Source organism: Oncorhynchus keta, unplaced genomic scaffold (genome assembly GCF_023373465.1).
Source record: "Oncorhynchus keta strain PuntledgeMale-10-30-2019 unplaced genomic scaffold, Oket_V2 Un_contig_16133_pilon_pilon, whole genome shotgun sequence".
NCBI lineage: Eukaryota > Metazoa > Chordata > Actinopteri > Salmoniformes > Salmonidae > Oncorhynchus > Oncorhynchus keta.
This window is the reverse complement of record NW_026279724.1, coordinates 24,210-40,161: the sequence shown is the minus strand read 5'-3', so window position 1 is coordinate 40,161 and position 15,952 is coordinate 24,210.

The window sequence follows — 15,952 nt, the reverse complement described above, 5'->3', positions numbered from 1 at the left end:
AAGTGGCTAGTGATATATGTACATTATTTCCCATCAATTCCCATTATTAAAGTGGCTGGAGTTGAGTCAGTGTCAGTGTGTTGGCAGCAGCCACTCAATGTTAGTGGTGGCTGTTTAACAGTCTGATGGCCTTGAGATAGAAGCTGTTTTTCAGTCTCTCGGTCCCAGCTTTGATGCACCTGTACTGGCCTCGCCTTCTGGATGATAGCGGGGTGAACAGGCAGTGGCTCGGTGGTTGATGTCCTTGATGATCTTTATGGCCTTCCTGTAACATCGGGTGGTGTAGGTGTCCTGGAGGGCAGGTAGTTTGCCCCCGGTGATGCGTTGTGCAGACCTCACTACCCTCTGGAGAGCCTTACGGTTGAGGGCGGAGCAGTTGCCGTACCAGGCGGTGATACAGCCCGCCAGGATGCTCTCGAATGTGCATCTGTAGAAGTTTGTGAGTGCTTTTGGTGACAAGCCAAATTTCTTCAGCCTCCTGAGGTTGTAGAGGCGCTGCTGCGCCTTCTTCACGATGCTGTCTGTGTGAGTGGACCAATTCAGTTTGTCTGTGATGTGTATGCCGAGGAACTTAAACTTGCTACCCTCTCCACTACTGTTCCATCGATGTGGATAGGGGGTGTTCCCTCTGCTGTTTCCTGAAGTCCACAATCATCTCCTTAGTTTTGTTGACGTTGAGTGTGAGGTTATTTTCCTGACACCACACTCCGAGGGCCCTCACCTCCTCCCCTGTAGGCCGTCTCGTCGTTGTTGGTAATCAAGCCTACCACTGTTGTGTCCCGCAAACTTGATGATTGAGTTGGAGGTGTGCGTGGCCACGCAGTCGTGGGTGAACAGGGAGTACAGGAGAGGGCTCAGAACGCACCCTTGTGGGGCCCCAGTGTTGAGGATCAGCGGGAGGAGATGTTGTTATACCTACCCTCACCACCTGGGGGCGGCCCGTCAGGAAGTCCAGTACCCAGTTGCACAGGGCGGGGTACGAGACCCAGGGTCTCGAGCTTGATGACGAGGGTACTATGGTGTTGAATGCCGAGCTGTAGTCGATGAACAGCATTCTCACATAGGTATTCCTCTTGTCCAGATGGGTTAGGGCAGTGTGCAGTGTGGTTGAGATTGCATCGTCTGTGGACCTATTTGGGCGGTAAGCAAATTGGAGTGGGTCTAGGGTGTCAGGTAGGGTGGAGGTGATATGGTCCTTGACTAGTCTCTCAAAGCACTTCATGATGACGGAAGTGAGTGCTACGGGCGGTAGTCGTTTAGCTCAGTTACCTTAGCTTTCTTGGGAACAGGAACAATGGTGGCCCTCTTGAAGCATGTGGGAACAGCAGACTGGTATAGGGATTGATTGAATATGTCCGTAAACACACCGGCCAGCTGGTCTGCGCATGCTCTGAGGGCGCGGCTGGGGATGCCGTCTGGGCCTGCAGCCTTGCGAGGGTTAACACGTTTAAATGTCTTTCTCACCTCGGCTGCAGTGAAGGAGAGACTGCATGTTTTCGTTGCAGGCCGTGTCAGTGGCACTGTATTGTCCTCAAAGCGGGCAAAAAAGTTATTTAGTCTGCCTGGGAGCAAGACATCCTGGTCCGTGACTGGGCTGGATTTCTTCCTGTAGTCCGTGATTGACTGTAGACCCTGCAATGCCTCTTGTGTCTGAGCCGTTGAATTGAGATTCTACTTTGTCTCTGTACTGACGCTTAGCTTGTTTGATAGCCTTATAGCTACACTGTTTGTATTCGGTCATGTTACCAGACACCTTGCCCTGATTAAAAGCAGTGGTTCGCGCTTTCAGTTTCACGCGAATGCTGCCATCAATCCACGGTTTCTGGTTAGGGAATGTTTTAATCGTTGCTATAGGAACTCTTCAACGCACGTTCTAATGAACTCGCACACCGAATCAGCGTATTCGTCAATGTTGTTATCTGACGCAATACGAAACATATCCTAGTCCACGTGATGGAAGCAGTCTTGGAGTGTGGAGTCAGCTTGGTCGGACCAGCGTTGGACAGACCTCAGCGTGGGAGCCTCTAGTTTTAGTTTCTGTCTGTAGGCAGGGATCAGCAAAATGGAGTCGTGGTCAGCTTTTCCGAAAGGGGGCAGGGCAGGGCCTTATATGTCACAATGATCCAAGGTTTTCCACCCCTGGTTGCGCAAGCTGATAAAATTTAGGGAGTCTTCTTTTCAGATTAGCTAAAAATCCCCAGCTACAATGAATGCAGCCTCCGGATAAATGGTTTCCAGTTTGCAAAGGGTTAAATAAAGTTCGTTCCAGAGCCATCGGCATATTCAGAGGGGATGTGCATGGTGGAGACCTGGTCTGGACTCTCCACCCTATTAGCACCAATGGAAACATCTAGACACCTCCCTAAGCACTTACGTGACCATCCCTTGAGAGCCCTCTGTTGCCACGAAATAGTGGGGTCATGATAGGCCAAACAGGGAACGCCCAACACCACGGGAAACGAGGAGAATCAATCAGGAAGAGACTAATTCTCTCCTCATGACCCTCCCTCCTGCATCAGGAACCCCTGGCACCTGGCAGCAGTCCCATCATATGTCCTCAGGAGCGAGAGCCAAATCACACTGGGTCCAGGTGTACTGGCAAACACAAAAACAGTCAACAACTTCGAGAGTAGAGACCTTTAGAAAATGGCCTCTAGTGGTGAAAGTAAGAACTGCCGAAAATGCAGTCTCATAACCTGACTACAACGCAGACACGAGCGTCTGCGTTGCCAAGGGCTAAAATAGAAGTAATTCCTATTTCTGACAAAGATCGCTGCTGCAAGTCCTGCAAGTACCCACGTGCCATCTCCTCATTGGTTATACCCACGTGGGTGATTAAAAGACAAACTGTTGCCAGTTGTCGTGGTAATACTATGAAAGTTTAGATGTCAATCACCATATAAGTTAAACAATGAAAAAGCCTGGAAGGAGGAGAGATGACAAGAAACGATTCGGTTGACCGTTTTTATGTGTTGATTAATTGTCAGTAGAGAACCGTGTGCATTTCAGGTGAAATAACAACCTAATGTTTATATCCGAGGACAAATTAGCTAGCAACAGCAAGCTAGCTAAATAGTCCAGAGTTTGTTTTGATATTTTTAACCTGCGTGTGGTGATCGCGTTTGGTGTAGAGAGATACAATTATTTTATGCACGATGGCGCACAATGGCGCACGCGCGCAGCCAGTTTGGGTTCCGTATAAGGGGAGAAAAAATATTCTGTCAAGGAAAGGGTTATTAAGACAAAATAAACGAGTGTGTAAATGATAACACATTAGTGCAGAAAATGAAATTGAAATTGATATAAATTCTGAAGTGAATGCTGGAATTAAATCAAATAAAGAAAAATACTATGCAAATGAGCAAAAGCTTTTGTGCATTTAACAGGTACCGGGCGAGCCTTGATGTCCTAGAGCAAAACAACCTTATGAAGTATGAGGGTGTCCTAGAGCAAAACAACCTTATGAAGCATGAGGGTGTCCTAGAGCAAAACAACCGTATGAAGCATGAGGGTGTCCTGGAGCAAAACAACCTTATGAAGCATGAGGGTGTCCTAGAGCAAAACAACCGTATGAAGCATGAGGGTGTCCTAGAGCAAAACAACCTTATGAAGCATGAGGGTGTCCTAGAGCAAAACAACCGTATGAAGCATGAGGGTGTCCTAGAGCAAAACAACCGTATGAAGCATGAGGGTGTCCTAGAGCAAAACAACCGTATGAAGCATGAGGGTGTCCTGAGCAAAACAACCTTATGAAGCATGAGGGTGTCCTAGAGCAAAACAACCTTATGAAGCATGAGGGTGTCCTAGAGCAAAACAACCGTATGAAGCATGAGGGTGTCCTAGAGCAAAACAACCTTATGAAGCATGAGGGTGTCCTAGAGCAAAACAACCGTATGAAGCATGAGGGTGTCCTAGAGCAAAACAACCTTATGAAGCATGAGGGTGTCCTAGAGCAAAACAACCTATGAAGCATGAGGGTGTCTAGAGCAAAACAATATGTCCGTGTTCCTGAGAGACTCACCTTTCCATAGAGGGTCATATTAGTGTGTAGCCCAAATTGTTCGGATGCTACAGACAGAAATTGGTATTGGAGTTCAGACGAGTTCCGTGTCGCATGTGGGGGTCGTAGGGCAAAACCACGTGTTCGTGAGAGTCTCGCCTTTCCATAGAGGACGCTAAGCATTTTCGTGAGGAAACCAAATATCTCACGGTCTGACAAACAGTGCTGTTGCTCTGCCACCTTTCACTGGGCTGCGAAAGGTCGATATCAGAGGATGCTGTGATTGAGATGCAGCCCATGCAAAAAAGCTAATATCTCTAGTTTATACAGACATATTTCTAAAGAGGAATTTTGTATAATGCTAATTTAATTCCACAGCACTGTGGAAATGTACTCTAGAGGGTTAATGATATAGAAGCCTGTCTTAAATAGAAGCCTGTCTTAAATAGAAGCATGTCTCTAATAAGTGTCTGTTGCGTTCAGTAATTGAAGTAAATAAACGCCTGGGCCATTTACGCTTTATGGTAGGTACTACTTTAGTGATGTTGTTGTAGAAATTACCACTAAGGACACAAAGTGGTAATTTAAATCAGTTCTACCTAATTTCTATCAACATGTTAAATGTGCACCCAGAGGGAAAACAATTCTAGATCACCTGTACTCCACACAGAGAGATGTGTACAAAGCTCTCCCTCGCCCTCCATTTGGTAAATCCAACAATTCTATATCCCTGATTCCTGCTTACAAGCATACATTAAAAGCAGGAATCACCAGTGACTCGGTCTATAAAAAAGTGGTCAGGTGAAGCAGCTGCTAAACTACAGAACTGTTTTGCTATCACAGACTGGAACATGTTCCGGGATTCTTCCGATGGCATTGAGGAGTACGCCACATCAGTCACTGGCTTTATCAATAAGTGCATCGAGGATGTCAGTCCCACTGTGACTGTACGTACATTCCCCAACCAGAAGCCAATGTATTACAGGCAACATTCGCACTGAGCTAAAGAGTAGAGCTGCCGCTTTCAAGGTGCAGGACTCTGCCCGATATAAAAATCCTGCTATGCTCTCCGACAAACCATCAAAAGGCAAAGCGTCAATACAGAGCCATAGATCTGTCACGTTGATCCTCAACACTGGAGTACCTCAGGGGTGCGTGCTCAGTCTCCTCCTGTACTCCCTGTTCACCCACGACTCTTGCCCAGGCACGACTTCAACACCATCATTAAGTTTGCAGACGACACAACAGTGGTAGGCTTGAACACCAACAACGGTAGACAGCCTATAGGGAGAAGTCAGAGACCTGGCTGGTGCCAGAATAACAACCTATCCCTCAACGTAACCAAGACTAAGGAGATAATTGTGGACTACAGGAAAAGGAGGACCGAGCATGCCCCCATTCTCATCGACAGGGCTGTAGTGGAGCAGGTTGAGACCTTCAAGTTCCTTGGTGTCCACATCACCATCAAATTAGAATGGTCCAAAAACACCAAGACAGTCGTGAAGAGGGCACGACAAAGCCTATTCCCCTCAGGAAACTAAAAGATTTGGCATGGGTCCTCAGATCCTCAAAAGGTTCTACAGCTGCAACATCGAGAGCATCCTGACGGGTTTCATCACATCCTGCTATGGCAACTGGGCCTCCGACCGCAACTACAGAGGGTAGCGTACAGCCCAGTACATCACTGGGGCTAAGATGCCCTGCCATTCAGGACCTCTACACCAGGCGGTGTCAGAGGAAGGCCCTAAAAATTGTCAAAGACCCCAGCCATAGACTGTCCTCTCTACTATCGTATGGCAAGCGGTACCGGAGTGCAAGTCTAGGACAAAGTCTTCTCAACAGTTTTTGCCCCCAAGCCATAAGACTCCTGAACAGGTAATCAAATGGCTACCCAGACTATTTGCATTGTGTCCCACCACCCACCACTCACCAACCCCTCTTTTACGCTGCTGTTCTATTACTCTGTTTATCACTATTGCATAGTCACTTTAACTATACATTCATGTACATCTACATCTGTTGTCATTCGGGGCACGTAACAACCAGTGCTCCCCCACATTGATTTCCCGAACCCGCCAACCCCTCTTTTACAACTTACCTATGTTTATCACGCATGCATAGTCACTTTACAGCATATCTAGCATGTACATGTTTAGTCAATCAGCCTGACTAACCGGTCCCCCTCACATATTGTATACTATTGCCTAGGAGTTTTACTGATAGTTTTGATTTGAAGTCCTTTGTTCACCTAATACCTTTTTTCACTATTGGTTAGAGCAGCACTGTAAGTTTAGCATTTCACTGAAGGTCTATATCTTTATATTCCGGAGTCACAAAGAATAATTTTGGTGCATCCTTTTTCAGTATTCACGCCAGCTTCAGACACCCTTAAACAAACCCATTTGTTAAAAAGTTCAAACGTGTATAATAAATGTCAAATTCCACTTCATGAATGCCATCCAGAGAATGCTGCTTCACAAAAAACAACTGGCACCAGTTTGGGCGTTCAGCCAATATTTTATGGAGTCGACCTAACAAACTTCAGCTGTCTACAACAGGCCCATTAAATGTGTAGCAGGGGGACACTTCAGAACAAAGTAGGCAACAATACTCAACAATGTTGTTAATTAATTGTTGTAGTCTGATATTAAATCCATGACCTCAGCTGTGGAGGTAGCTAGAAAAACACAGTTTCCTTGATTCTCTCTCTCTCGCTCTCTCTGAGTATTTGCTCTACAGCAACAAACATGGGTTGAATTGTGGGAAATAGCAGTGAGAAACAGATGAGGTGAGTCAGCCAGGTCGAGAGAGGAGGATCTGAGGCATGCTAGTGTCCTATTGCACACACCTGTTCATGCAGGGCCAGAGACAAAGAAGAGACGAGCACAGTCAGGCTACCCAATACCCTGAATACACACACACACTGTTCGTGCAGGGCCAGAGACAAAGAAGAGACTAGCACAGTCAGGCTACCCAATACCCTGAATACACACACACACCTGTTCATGCAGGGCCAGAGACAAAGTAGAGACTAGCACAGTCAGGCTACCCAATACCCTGAATACACACACACACACACACACACACACACACACACACACACACACACACACACACACACACACACACACACACACACACACACACACTGTTTCATGCAGGGACAGAGACAAAGTAGAGACTAGCACAGTCAGGCTACCCAATACCCTGAATACACACACTCACTCACAGACAGAGGATATCTATTGGCTCTCTCCTTTCAAACCCCTCTGTCTGAGTTGTGTGAATGTGTGGGTCAAACTGCCAGTCATTCCAGGGTATAAAAGAGTCTGCCCAGCTGCCAAGCCTCCAGCGCCCGCTGCCAAGGCCCCTAAACACGTCCTCCACTGTGTGTGAACACTGAGTCATCCACTGTGTGACTCTGTGTGTGTGTGTGTGTGTATATCCTCCACTGTGTGACTCTCCGTTTATATTCAGCATTATAAAATATACTGACAGAACACTGAGTCATCCACTATGACTGACAGCCTGACATATCATCACAGTAAAAGCCCCTGGGCCACAAAGCACTCCAGACATACTGACAGAACACTGAGTCATCCACTTGATCAGACATACTGACAGAACACTGAGTCATCCACTATGACTGACAGCGTGACATATCATCACAGTAAAAGCCCCTGGGCCACAAAGCACTCCTTTGATCAGACATACTGACAGAACACTGAGTCATCCACTATGACTGACAGCCTGACATATCATCACAGTAAAAGCCCCTGGGCCACAAAGCACTCCTTTGATCAGACATACTGACAGAACACTGAGTCATCCACTATGACTGACAGCCTGACATATCATCACAGTAAAAGCCCCTGGGCAGAACACTGAATCCACTATGACACTCCATTTGATCAGACATACTGACAGAACACTGAGTCATCCACTATGACTGACACCCTGACATATCATCACAGTAAAAGCCCCTGGGCCACAAAGCACTCCTTTGATCAGACATACTGACAGAACACTGAGTCATCCACTATGACTGACACCCTGACATATCATCACAGTAAAAGCCCCTGGGCCACAAAGCACTCCTTTGATCAGACATACTGACAGAACACTGAGTCATCCACTATGACTGACAGCCTGACATATCATCACAGTAAAAGCCCCTGGGCCACAAAGCACTCCTTTGATCAGACATTTGACAGAACACTGACATCTTTGACATTTCCTTAAAACAAAGCACTCCAGACATACTGGGGTTATAGACTGATGGTGAAACATCAAAAAGCACAAACTGCACCTGGTGCAGAAGGTAAAAGCCATGGGCCACAAAGCACTCATCAGACATATCCCACTATGACTGTCCACAGTAAAAGCCCCTGGGCCACAAAGCACTCAGACATTTTGCCCCGAAAACCTGGGCTCCATCCAGGGACCCTCTGATCCAGGGACCACACACCCGCCAAGCATCGTTACCCATCTCTCCACACAAGCCACAATCCTTACAGTTAAAGGGAAACAAATACTTCAAGGTCTCAGAGCGAGTGACGTCACTGATTGAAACTCTAGTAGCACGCACCGCTAACTAGCTAGCCATTTGCAATGTATGTAATTGTACAGTCAAGGGGATTGTAGTTTGAGTGTAGGAAAAAAAGGTTATGGGAGGGATTTCTATTCTAGCCCTAACACCCAATTCAGAGGAGTAGAGCGGGACAGAGAGACAGAGGTGATAAATAGAGAAGGGGAGAAGGGTTTTAGAGAGAGAAAGAAAGGAAGAAAGAGAAAATGTAACTTCAATTGTCTAATTCAGCTGTCTGATCCACACAGAGAATTCACTTCATGCCCTGTTTGGTCTCCATGGAGACCCTCCTGAGTGGGGAGTATTTTCTCTGGTCTGACTGCTCCCGTCAACTCATGACTGGTATTCATTTTAATACTGTTTATGTTCCTCTGGTCTGATCAGATCAACGTGAGAAACAAGGCTGTGGTCAAGATCACCTAGGACACAAAACCCGAGCAATGAAGAGCGGTTGAGGCCAGTGTTTTCTTAACGTTCTCTTTGATTTCTCATTGATCCTTTTGTCCATTCACATACAGGATCAAATCATGTCAATTCAGGGAGAGTCCAAGTATTATCTGCAGTGTTTTGGCTAACATGTCCTCTTTTCTTTCCCTATCACTGTCACGACCTGACCATAGAGAGCCCTTGTTTCTCTATGGTGTAGTAGGTCAGGGCGTGACTAGGGGGTATTCTGGTGTAACATTTCTGTGTTCTAGTTTATATTTTCTATGTTGGTGTTTTGTATGGTTCCCAATTAGAGGCAGCTGGTAATCGTAGTCTCTTATTGGGGAACATATTTAAGTAGATATTTTTACCACCTGTGTTTGTGGGATATTGTTTTGTGTTTGTGCATCAAGTAGTCACGTTTCGTTATTGATTTATTGTTTCTGCTTAAGTTTCACTCTGAAATAAATATGTGGAACTCAACATCCGCTGCGCCTTGATCCCGTTCTTACGACAACCGTGACAATCACAGAATACCTCTTTTATATGGCCAACATGTCCTCTTCTCTTTCCCTATCAGAGTAACACGATCAGTCATATGTGAGAGAAACTTATATCTCAGTCTTCCTGGTTGACGATCTTGCAGGCATTCGCCTAGGAAGTCCACTACCACCACGTTGAATGCATTCAAATGTAAACACACCAAACACCTGGGGGATATAAGGCTTTGGCTCAGAGAGTCCAGTGGCTTAACGTTCAGAAATACACCCACAGCTTCATATCTGTCTTAAACTGCCTGGGGCAGTTGTCCATAATGATAGCGCCTCTCCATCTCCACTTCCCCCCTCCTCGCTACCCCCCGGATTCCCACTTCCTTTGGTATCCAAACCACAGAGCCGGAGTACTGGGTTTAAGATGGCCTTTATCAGTGGTCTGTCCAATGGTATCGGCTTACAAGACAGCACTCTGTCCTCACACACATTCTGGAAGTTTTAATAGGTGATCAGAGCAGCTGCTGCAGACGCAGGGCTGATTTACTGCCTCTCGTAGGGGCTTAATGACTACAGGAGGCAGACGGCTCTTCAGCCTTTGATGTTATATGATCAGGTGGCCCCCTTGGAAAACACACACACACGAAAACACACACACACACAAAAACACACACACACGAAAGCACACACACACGAAAGCACACACACGTGAATGTGCATGCACGTAAGCACACACGCACACGCACATTCTTTTCTTGGATCACTACTGTAAGTGGTGAAGTGAAAGTATTATTGGGTGTTCTGAATCTGTCCACCTGTCCCCCCCTTCCTAGAACAATACTCTCAGACATACTGCCCACCTGCCCATCCCCCTTCCTAGAACAATACTCTCAGACATACTGCCCACCTGCCCATCCCCCTTCCTAGAACAATACTCTCAGACATACTGCCCACCTGCCCATCCCCCTTCCTAGAACAATACTCTCAGACATACTGCCCACCTGCCCATCCCCCTTCCTAGAACAATACTCTCAGACATACTGCCCACCTGCCCATCCCCCTTCCCAGAACAATACTCTCAGACATACTGCCCACCTGCCCATCCCCCTTCCTAGAACAATACTCTCAGACATACTGCCCACCTGCCCATCCCCCTTCCTAGAACAATACTCTCAGACATACTGCCCACCTGCCCATCCCCCTTCCTAGAACAATACTCTCAGACATACTGCCCACCTGCCCATCCCCCTTCCTAGAACAATACTCTCAGACATACTGCCCACCTGCCCATCCCCCTTCCTAGAACAATACTCTCAGACATACTGCCCACCTGCCCATCCCCAGAACAATACTCTCAGACATACTGCCCACCTGCCCATCCCCCTTCCCAGAACAATACTCTCAGACATACTGCCCACCTGCCCATCCCCCTTCCTAGAACAATACTCTCAGACATACTGCCCACCTGCCCATCCCCTTCCTAGAACAATACTCTCAGACATACTGCCCACCTGCCCATCCCCCTTCCCAGAACAATACTCTCAGACATACTGTCCACCTGCCCATCCCCCTTCCCAGAACAATACTCTCAGACATACTGCCCACCTCCCCTTCCTAGAACAATACTCTCAGACATACTGCCCACCTGCCCATCCCCTTCCCAGAACAATACTCTCAGACATACTGCCCACCTGCCCATCCTCCTTCCTAGAACAATACTCTCAGACATACTGCCCACCCCCCCCCCCCTTCCTAGAACAATACTCTCAGACATACTGCCCACCTGTCCCTCCCCCTTCCTAGAACAATACTCTCAGACATACTGCCCACCTGCCCATCCCCCTTCCTAGAACAATACTCTCAGACATACTGCCCACCTGCCCACCTCCCAGAACAATACTCTCAAACATACTGCATCCACCTTCCAGAACAATACTCTCAGACATACTGCCCCTCCCCCTTCCTAGAACACTACTCTCAGACATACTCCCCCTCCCCATCCTAGAACAATACTCTCAGACATACTGCCCAGCTCCCATCCCCATCCTAGAACAATACCATCAGACATACTCTCACCTCCCATAAGCACTATCTCTGTAAGCACTTAAACACACACACACAAACAACACTTGCGTTTCTTAAAACAAGTTGACAGGTGGGGGATGCTCAGGGGAACACAAGGCTTATACGGCACAAAGGCTCCCGATAGGCTTAGCACTTCAGCACCGACCAATTGGAATAGTTACACAGGAGATTCTGCACTATTCACACCATGCCACCTCCCTCTCTGAGGTCAAGTGTCACCTTCTGTTTGCACTTCAAAGACATCAATATCCTCTTTCGCTCTGCACCCTGCATTACAGCTGGGCAAACAACAGAAGAACGCAATGATAATTGTTCAACTGAGTGAAAACCACAACAGTTACTGTACTGGCTTTAAATCTGGCCTATAAATGTAGCATCGGCCCCATTGTCCAATCCTCAGGCGATGGCTGCTGGACTGTTGTCCTGTTCTGCTCACCAACAAGGATGTAATCAAAAACAGACTGAACAATCAACTAAATGTATTTTATTAGGGGAAGAATGGATCTCAGTAGTGCATGAATTAGAGTGAAACAGGCACTGGGACTGTGAATGATGCTCTACTAACAAACCCAAGCCAAGTCATGGTCTCTCAATGCCAGAATAGAGAATGCCAAGCACTTCCTTCTGTAAACAATCTAAAAGACAAGAGTGTGAAAATGACTAGAAGAGACCTACAGAAGGGCCTGATTGGTACATCTACTTCTGTTCTGTAAACACATTGACATCAGTTTGTCAGAGAAGTTAGGCTCAATGGGTGTGTGGGAAACAAGGAACACTTGTATCTACTTCTACACAGACAGACAGCCAGACAGGGGCTAGAGCTCACGATAGGGGTTGTCTAGGGGACCTTGGATGTGATACACACCCCCCATATTAAAGACTTGGTTGGGGTGGCAGTAGTAACATCATTCAGATGGCAGTAGTAACATCATTCAGATGGCAGTAGTAACATCATTTGTAAGTCGCTCTGGATAACAGCGTCTGCTAAATGACTTAAATGTAAATGTAAATCATTCAGATGGCAGTAGTAACATCATTCAGATGGCAGTAGTAACATCATTCAGATGGCAGTAGTAACATCATTCAGATGGCAGTAGTAACATCATTCAGACGGCAGTAGTAACATCATTCAGATGGCAGTAGTAACATCATTGAGATGGCAGTAGTAACATCATTCAGACCAGTAGCCACATCATTCAGATGGCAGTAGAAGTATCATTCAGATGGCAGTAGTAACATCATTCAGACATCAATATCATTCAGCGGCTGTAACATCATTCAGATGGCAGTAGTAACATCATTCAGAACGGCAGTAGTAACATCATTCAGACTGGCAGTAGTAACATCATTTGTACAAATCTGGCCTAAAATGTAAATGTAAATGTAAATCATTCAGATGGCAGTAGTAACATCATTCAGATGGCAGTAGTAACATCATTCAGACAAGGCAGTAGTAACATCATTCAGATGGCAGTAGTAACATCATTCAGATGGCAGTAGTAACATCTCAGTAGTGCATAACATCATTCAGACGGCAGTAGTAACATCATTCAGACGGCAGTAGTAACATCATTCAGATGGCAAGTAGTAACATCATTCAGACGGCAGTAGTAACATCATTCAGACGGCAGTAGTAACATCATTCAGACGGCAGTAGTAAAATCATTCAGACGGCAGTAGTAACATCATTCAGAAGGCAGTAGGTAACATTATTCAGATGGCAGTAGTAACATCATTCAGATGGTAGTAGAAGCATCATTCAGATGGTAGTAGAAGCATCATTCAGATGGCAGTACTAACATCATTCAGACAGACAGTAGTAACATCATTCAGATGGCAGTAGTAACATCATTCAGACGGCAGTAGTAACATCATTCAGATGGTAGTAGAAGCATCATTCAGACGGCAGTAGTAACATCATTCAGACGGCAGTAGTAACATCATTCAGACGGCAGTAGTAACATCATTCAGACGGCAGTAGTAACATCATTCAGACGGCAGTAGTAACATCATTCAGATGGCAGTAGAAGCATCATTCAGACGGCAGTAGTAACATCATTCAGACGGCAGTAGAAGCTTCATTCAGATGGCAGTAGTAACATCATTCAGATGGCAGTAGAAGCATCATTCAGATGGCAGTAGTAACATCATTCAGACGGCAGTAGTAACATCATTCAGATGGCAGTAGTAACATCATTCAGATGGCAGTAGTAACATCATTCAGATGGCAGTAGTAACATCATTCAGATGGCAGTAGAAGCATCATTCAGATGGCAGTAGTAACATCATTCAGACGGCAGTAGTAACATCATTCAGACGGCAGTAGTAACATCATTCAGACGGCAGTAGAAGCATCATTCAGATGGCAGTAGAAGCATCATTCAGACGGCAGTAGTAACATCATTCAGACGGCAGTAGAAGCTTCATTCAGATGGCAGTAGTAACATCATTCAGATGGCAGTAGAAGCATCATTCAGATGGCAGTAGTAACATCATTCAGACGGCAGTAGTAACATCATTCAGATGGCAGTAGTAACATCATTCAGATGGCAGTAGTAACATCATTCAGATGGCAGTAGTAACATCATTCAGATGGCAGTAGTAACATCATTCAGACGGCAGTAGTAACATCATTCAGATGGTAGTAGAAGCATCATTCAGATGGCAGTAGAAGCATCATTCAGATGGCAGTAGTAACATCATTCAGACGGCAGTAGTAACATCATTCAGACGGCAGTAGTAACATCATTCAGACGGCAGTAGAAGCATCATTCAGATGGCAGTAGAAATCATTCAGACGGCAGTAGTAAATCATTCAGATGGCAGTAGTAACATCATTCAGACGGCAGTAGTAACATCATTCAGATGGCAGTAGTAACATCATTCAGACGGCAGTAGTAACATCATTCAGACGGCAGTAGAAGTATCATTCAGATGGCAGTAGTAACATCATTCAGACGGCAGTAGAAGTATCATTCAGACGGCAGTAACATCATTCAGATGGCAGTAGTAACATCATTCAGACGGCAGTAGTAACATCATTCAGACGGCAGTAGTAACATCATTTGTATTCTGGATAAGGCATGCTAAATGACTTAAATGTAAATGTAAATCATTCAGATGGCAGTAGTAACATCATTCAGATGGCAGTAGTAACATCATTCAGACGGCAGTAGTAACATCATTCAGACGGCAGTAGTAACATCATTCAGATGGCAGTAGTAACATCATTCAGACGGCAGTAGTAACATCATTCAGACGGCAGTAGTAACATCATTCAGACGGCAGTAGTAACATCATTCAGACGGCAGTAGTAACATCATTCAGACGGCAGTAGTAACATCATTCAGACGGCAGTAGTAACATCATTCAGACGGCAGTAGTAACATCATTCAGACGGCAGTAGTAACATCATTCAGATGGCAGTAGTAACATCATTCAGATGGTAGTAGAAGCATCATTCAGATGGTAGTAGAAGCATCATTCAGATGGCAGTACTAACATCATTCAGATGGCAGTAGTAACATCATTCAGATGGCAGTAGTAACATCATTCAGATGGCAGTAGTAACATCATTCAGATGGTAGTAGAAGCATCATTCAGATGGCAGTAGAAGCATCATTCAGATGGCAGTAGTAACATCATTCAGACGGCAGTAGTAACATCATTCAGACGGCAGTAGTAACATCATTCAGACGGCAGTAGAAGCAACATTCAGATGGCAGTAGAAGCATCATTCAGACGGCAGTAGTAAATCATTCAGATGGCAGTAGTAACATCATTCAGACGGCAGTAGTAACATCATTCAGACGGCAGTAGAAGCATCATTCAGACGGCAGTAGAAGCATCATTCAGACGGCAGTAGTAACATCATTCAGATGGCAGTAGTAACATCATTCAGATGGCAGTAGTAACATCATTCAGATGGCAGTAGTAACATCATTCAGATGGCAGTAGTAACATCATTCAGACGGCAGTAGTAACATCATTCAGATGGTAGTAGAAGCATCATTCAGATGGCAGTAGAAGCATCATTCAGATGGCAGTAGTAACATCATTCAGACGGCAGTAGTAACATCATTCAGACGGCAGTAGTAACATCATTCAGACGGCAGTAGAAGCAACATTCAGATGGCAGTAGAAGCATCATTCAGACGGCAGTAGTAAATCATTCAGATGGCAGTAGTAACATCATTCAGACAGGTAGTAACATCATTCAGATGGCCATCATTCAGATGGCAGTAGTAACATCTTCAGATGGCAGTAGTAACATCATTCAGACGGCATTGTAACAATATTCAGATGGCAGTAGTAACATCATTCAGATGGTAGTAGAAGCTTCATTCAGATGGCAGTAGTAAC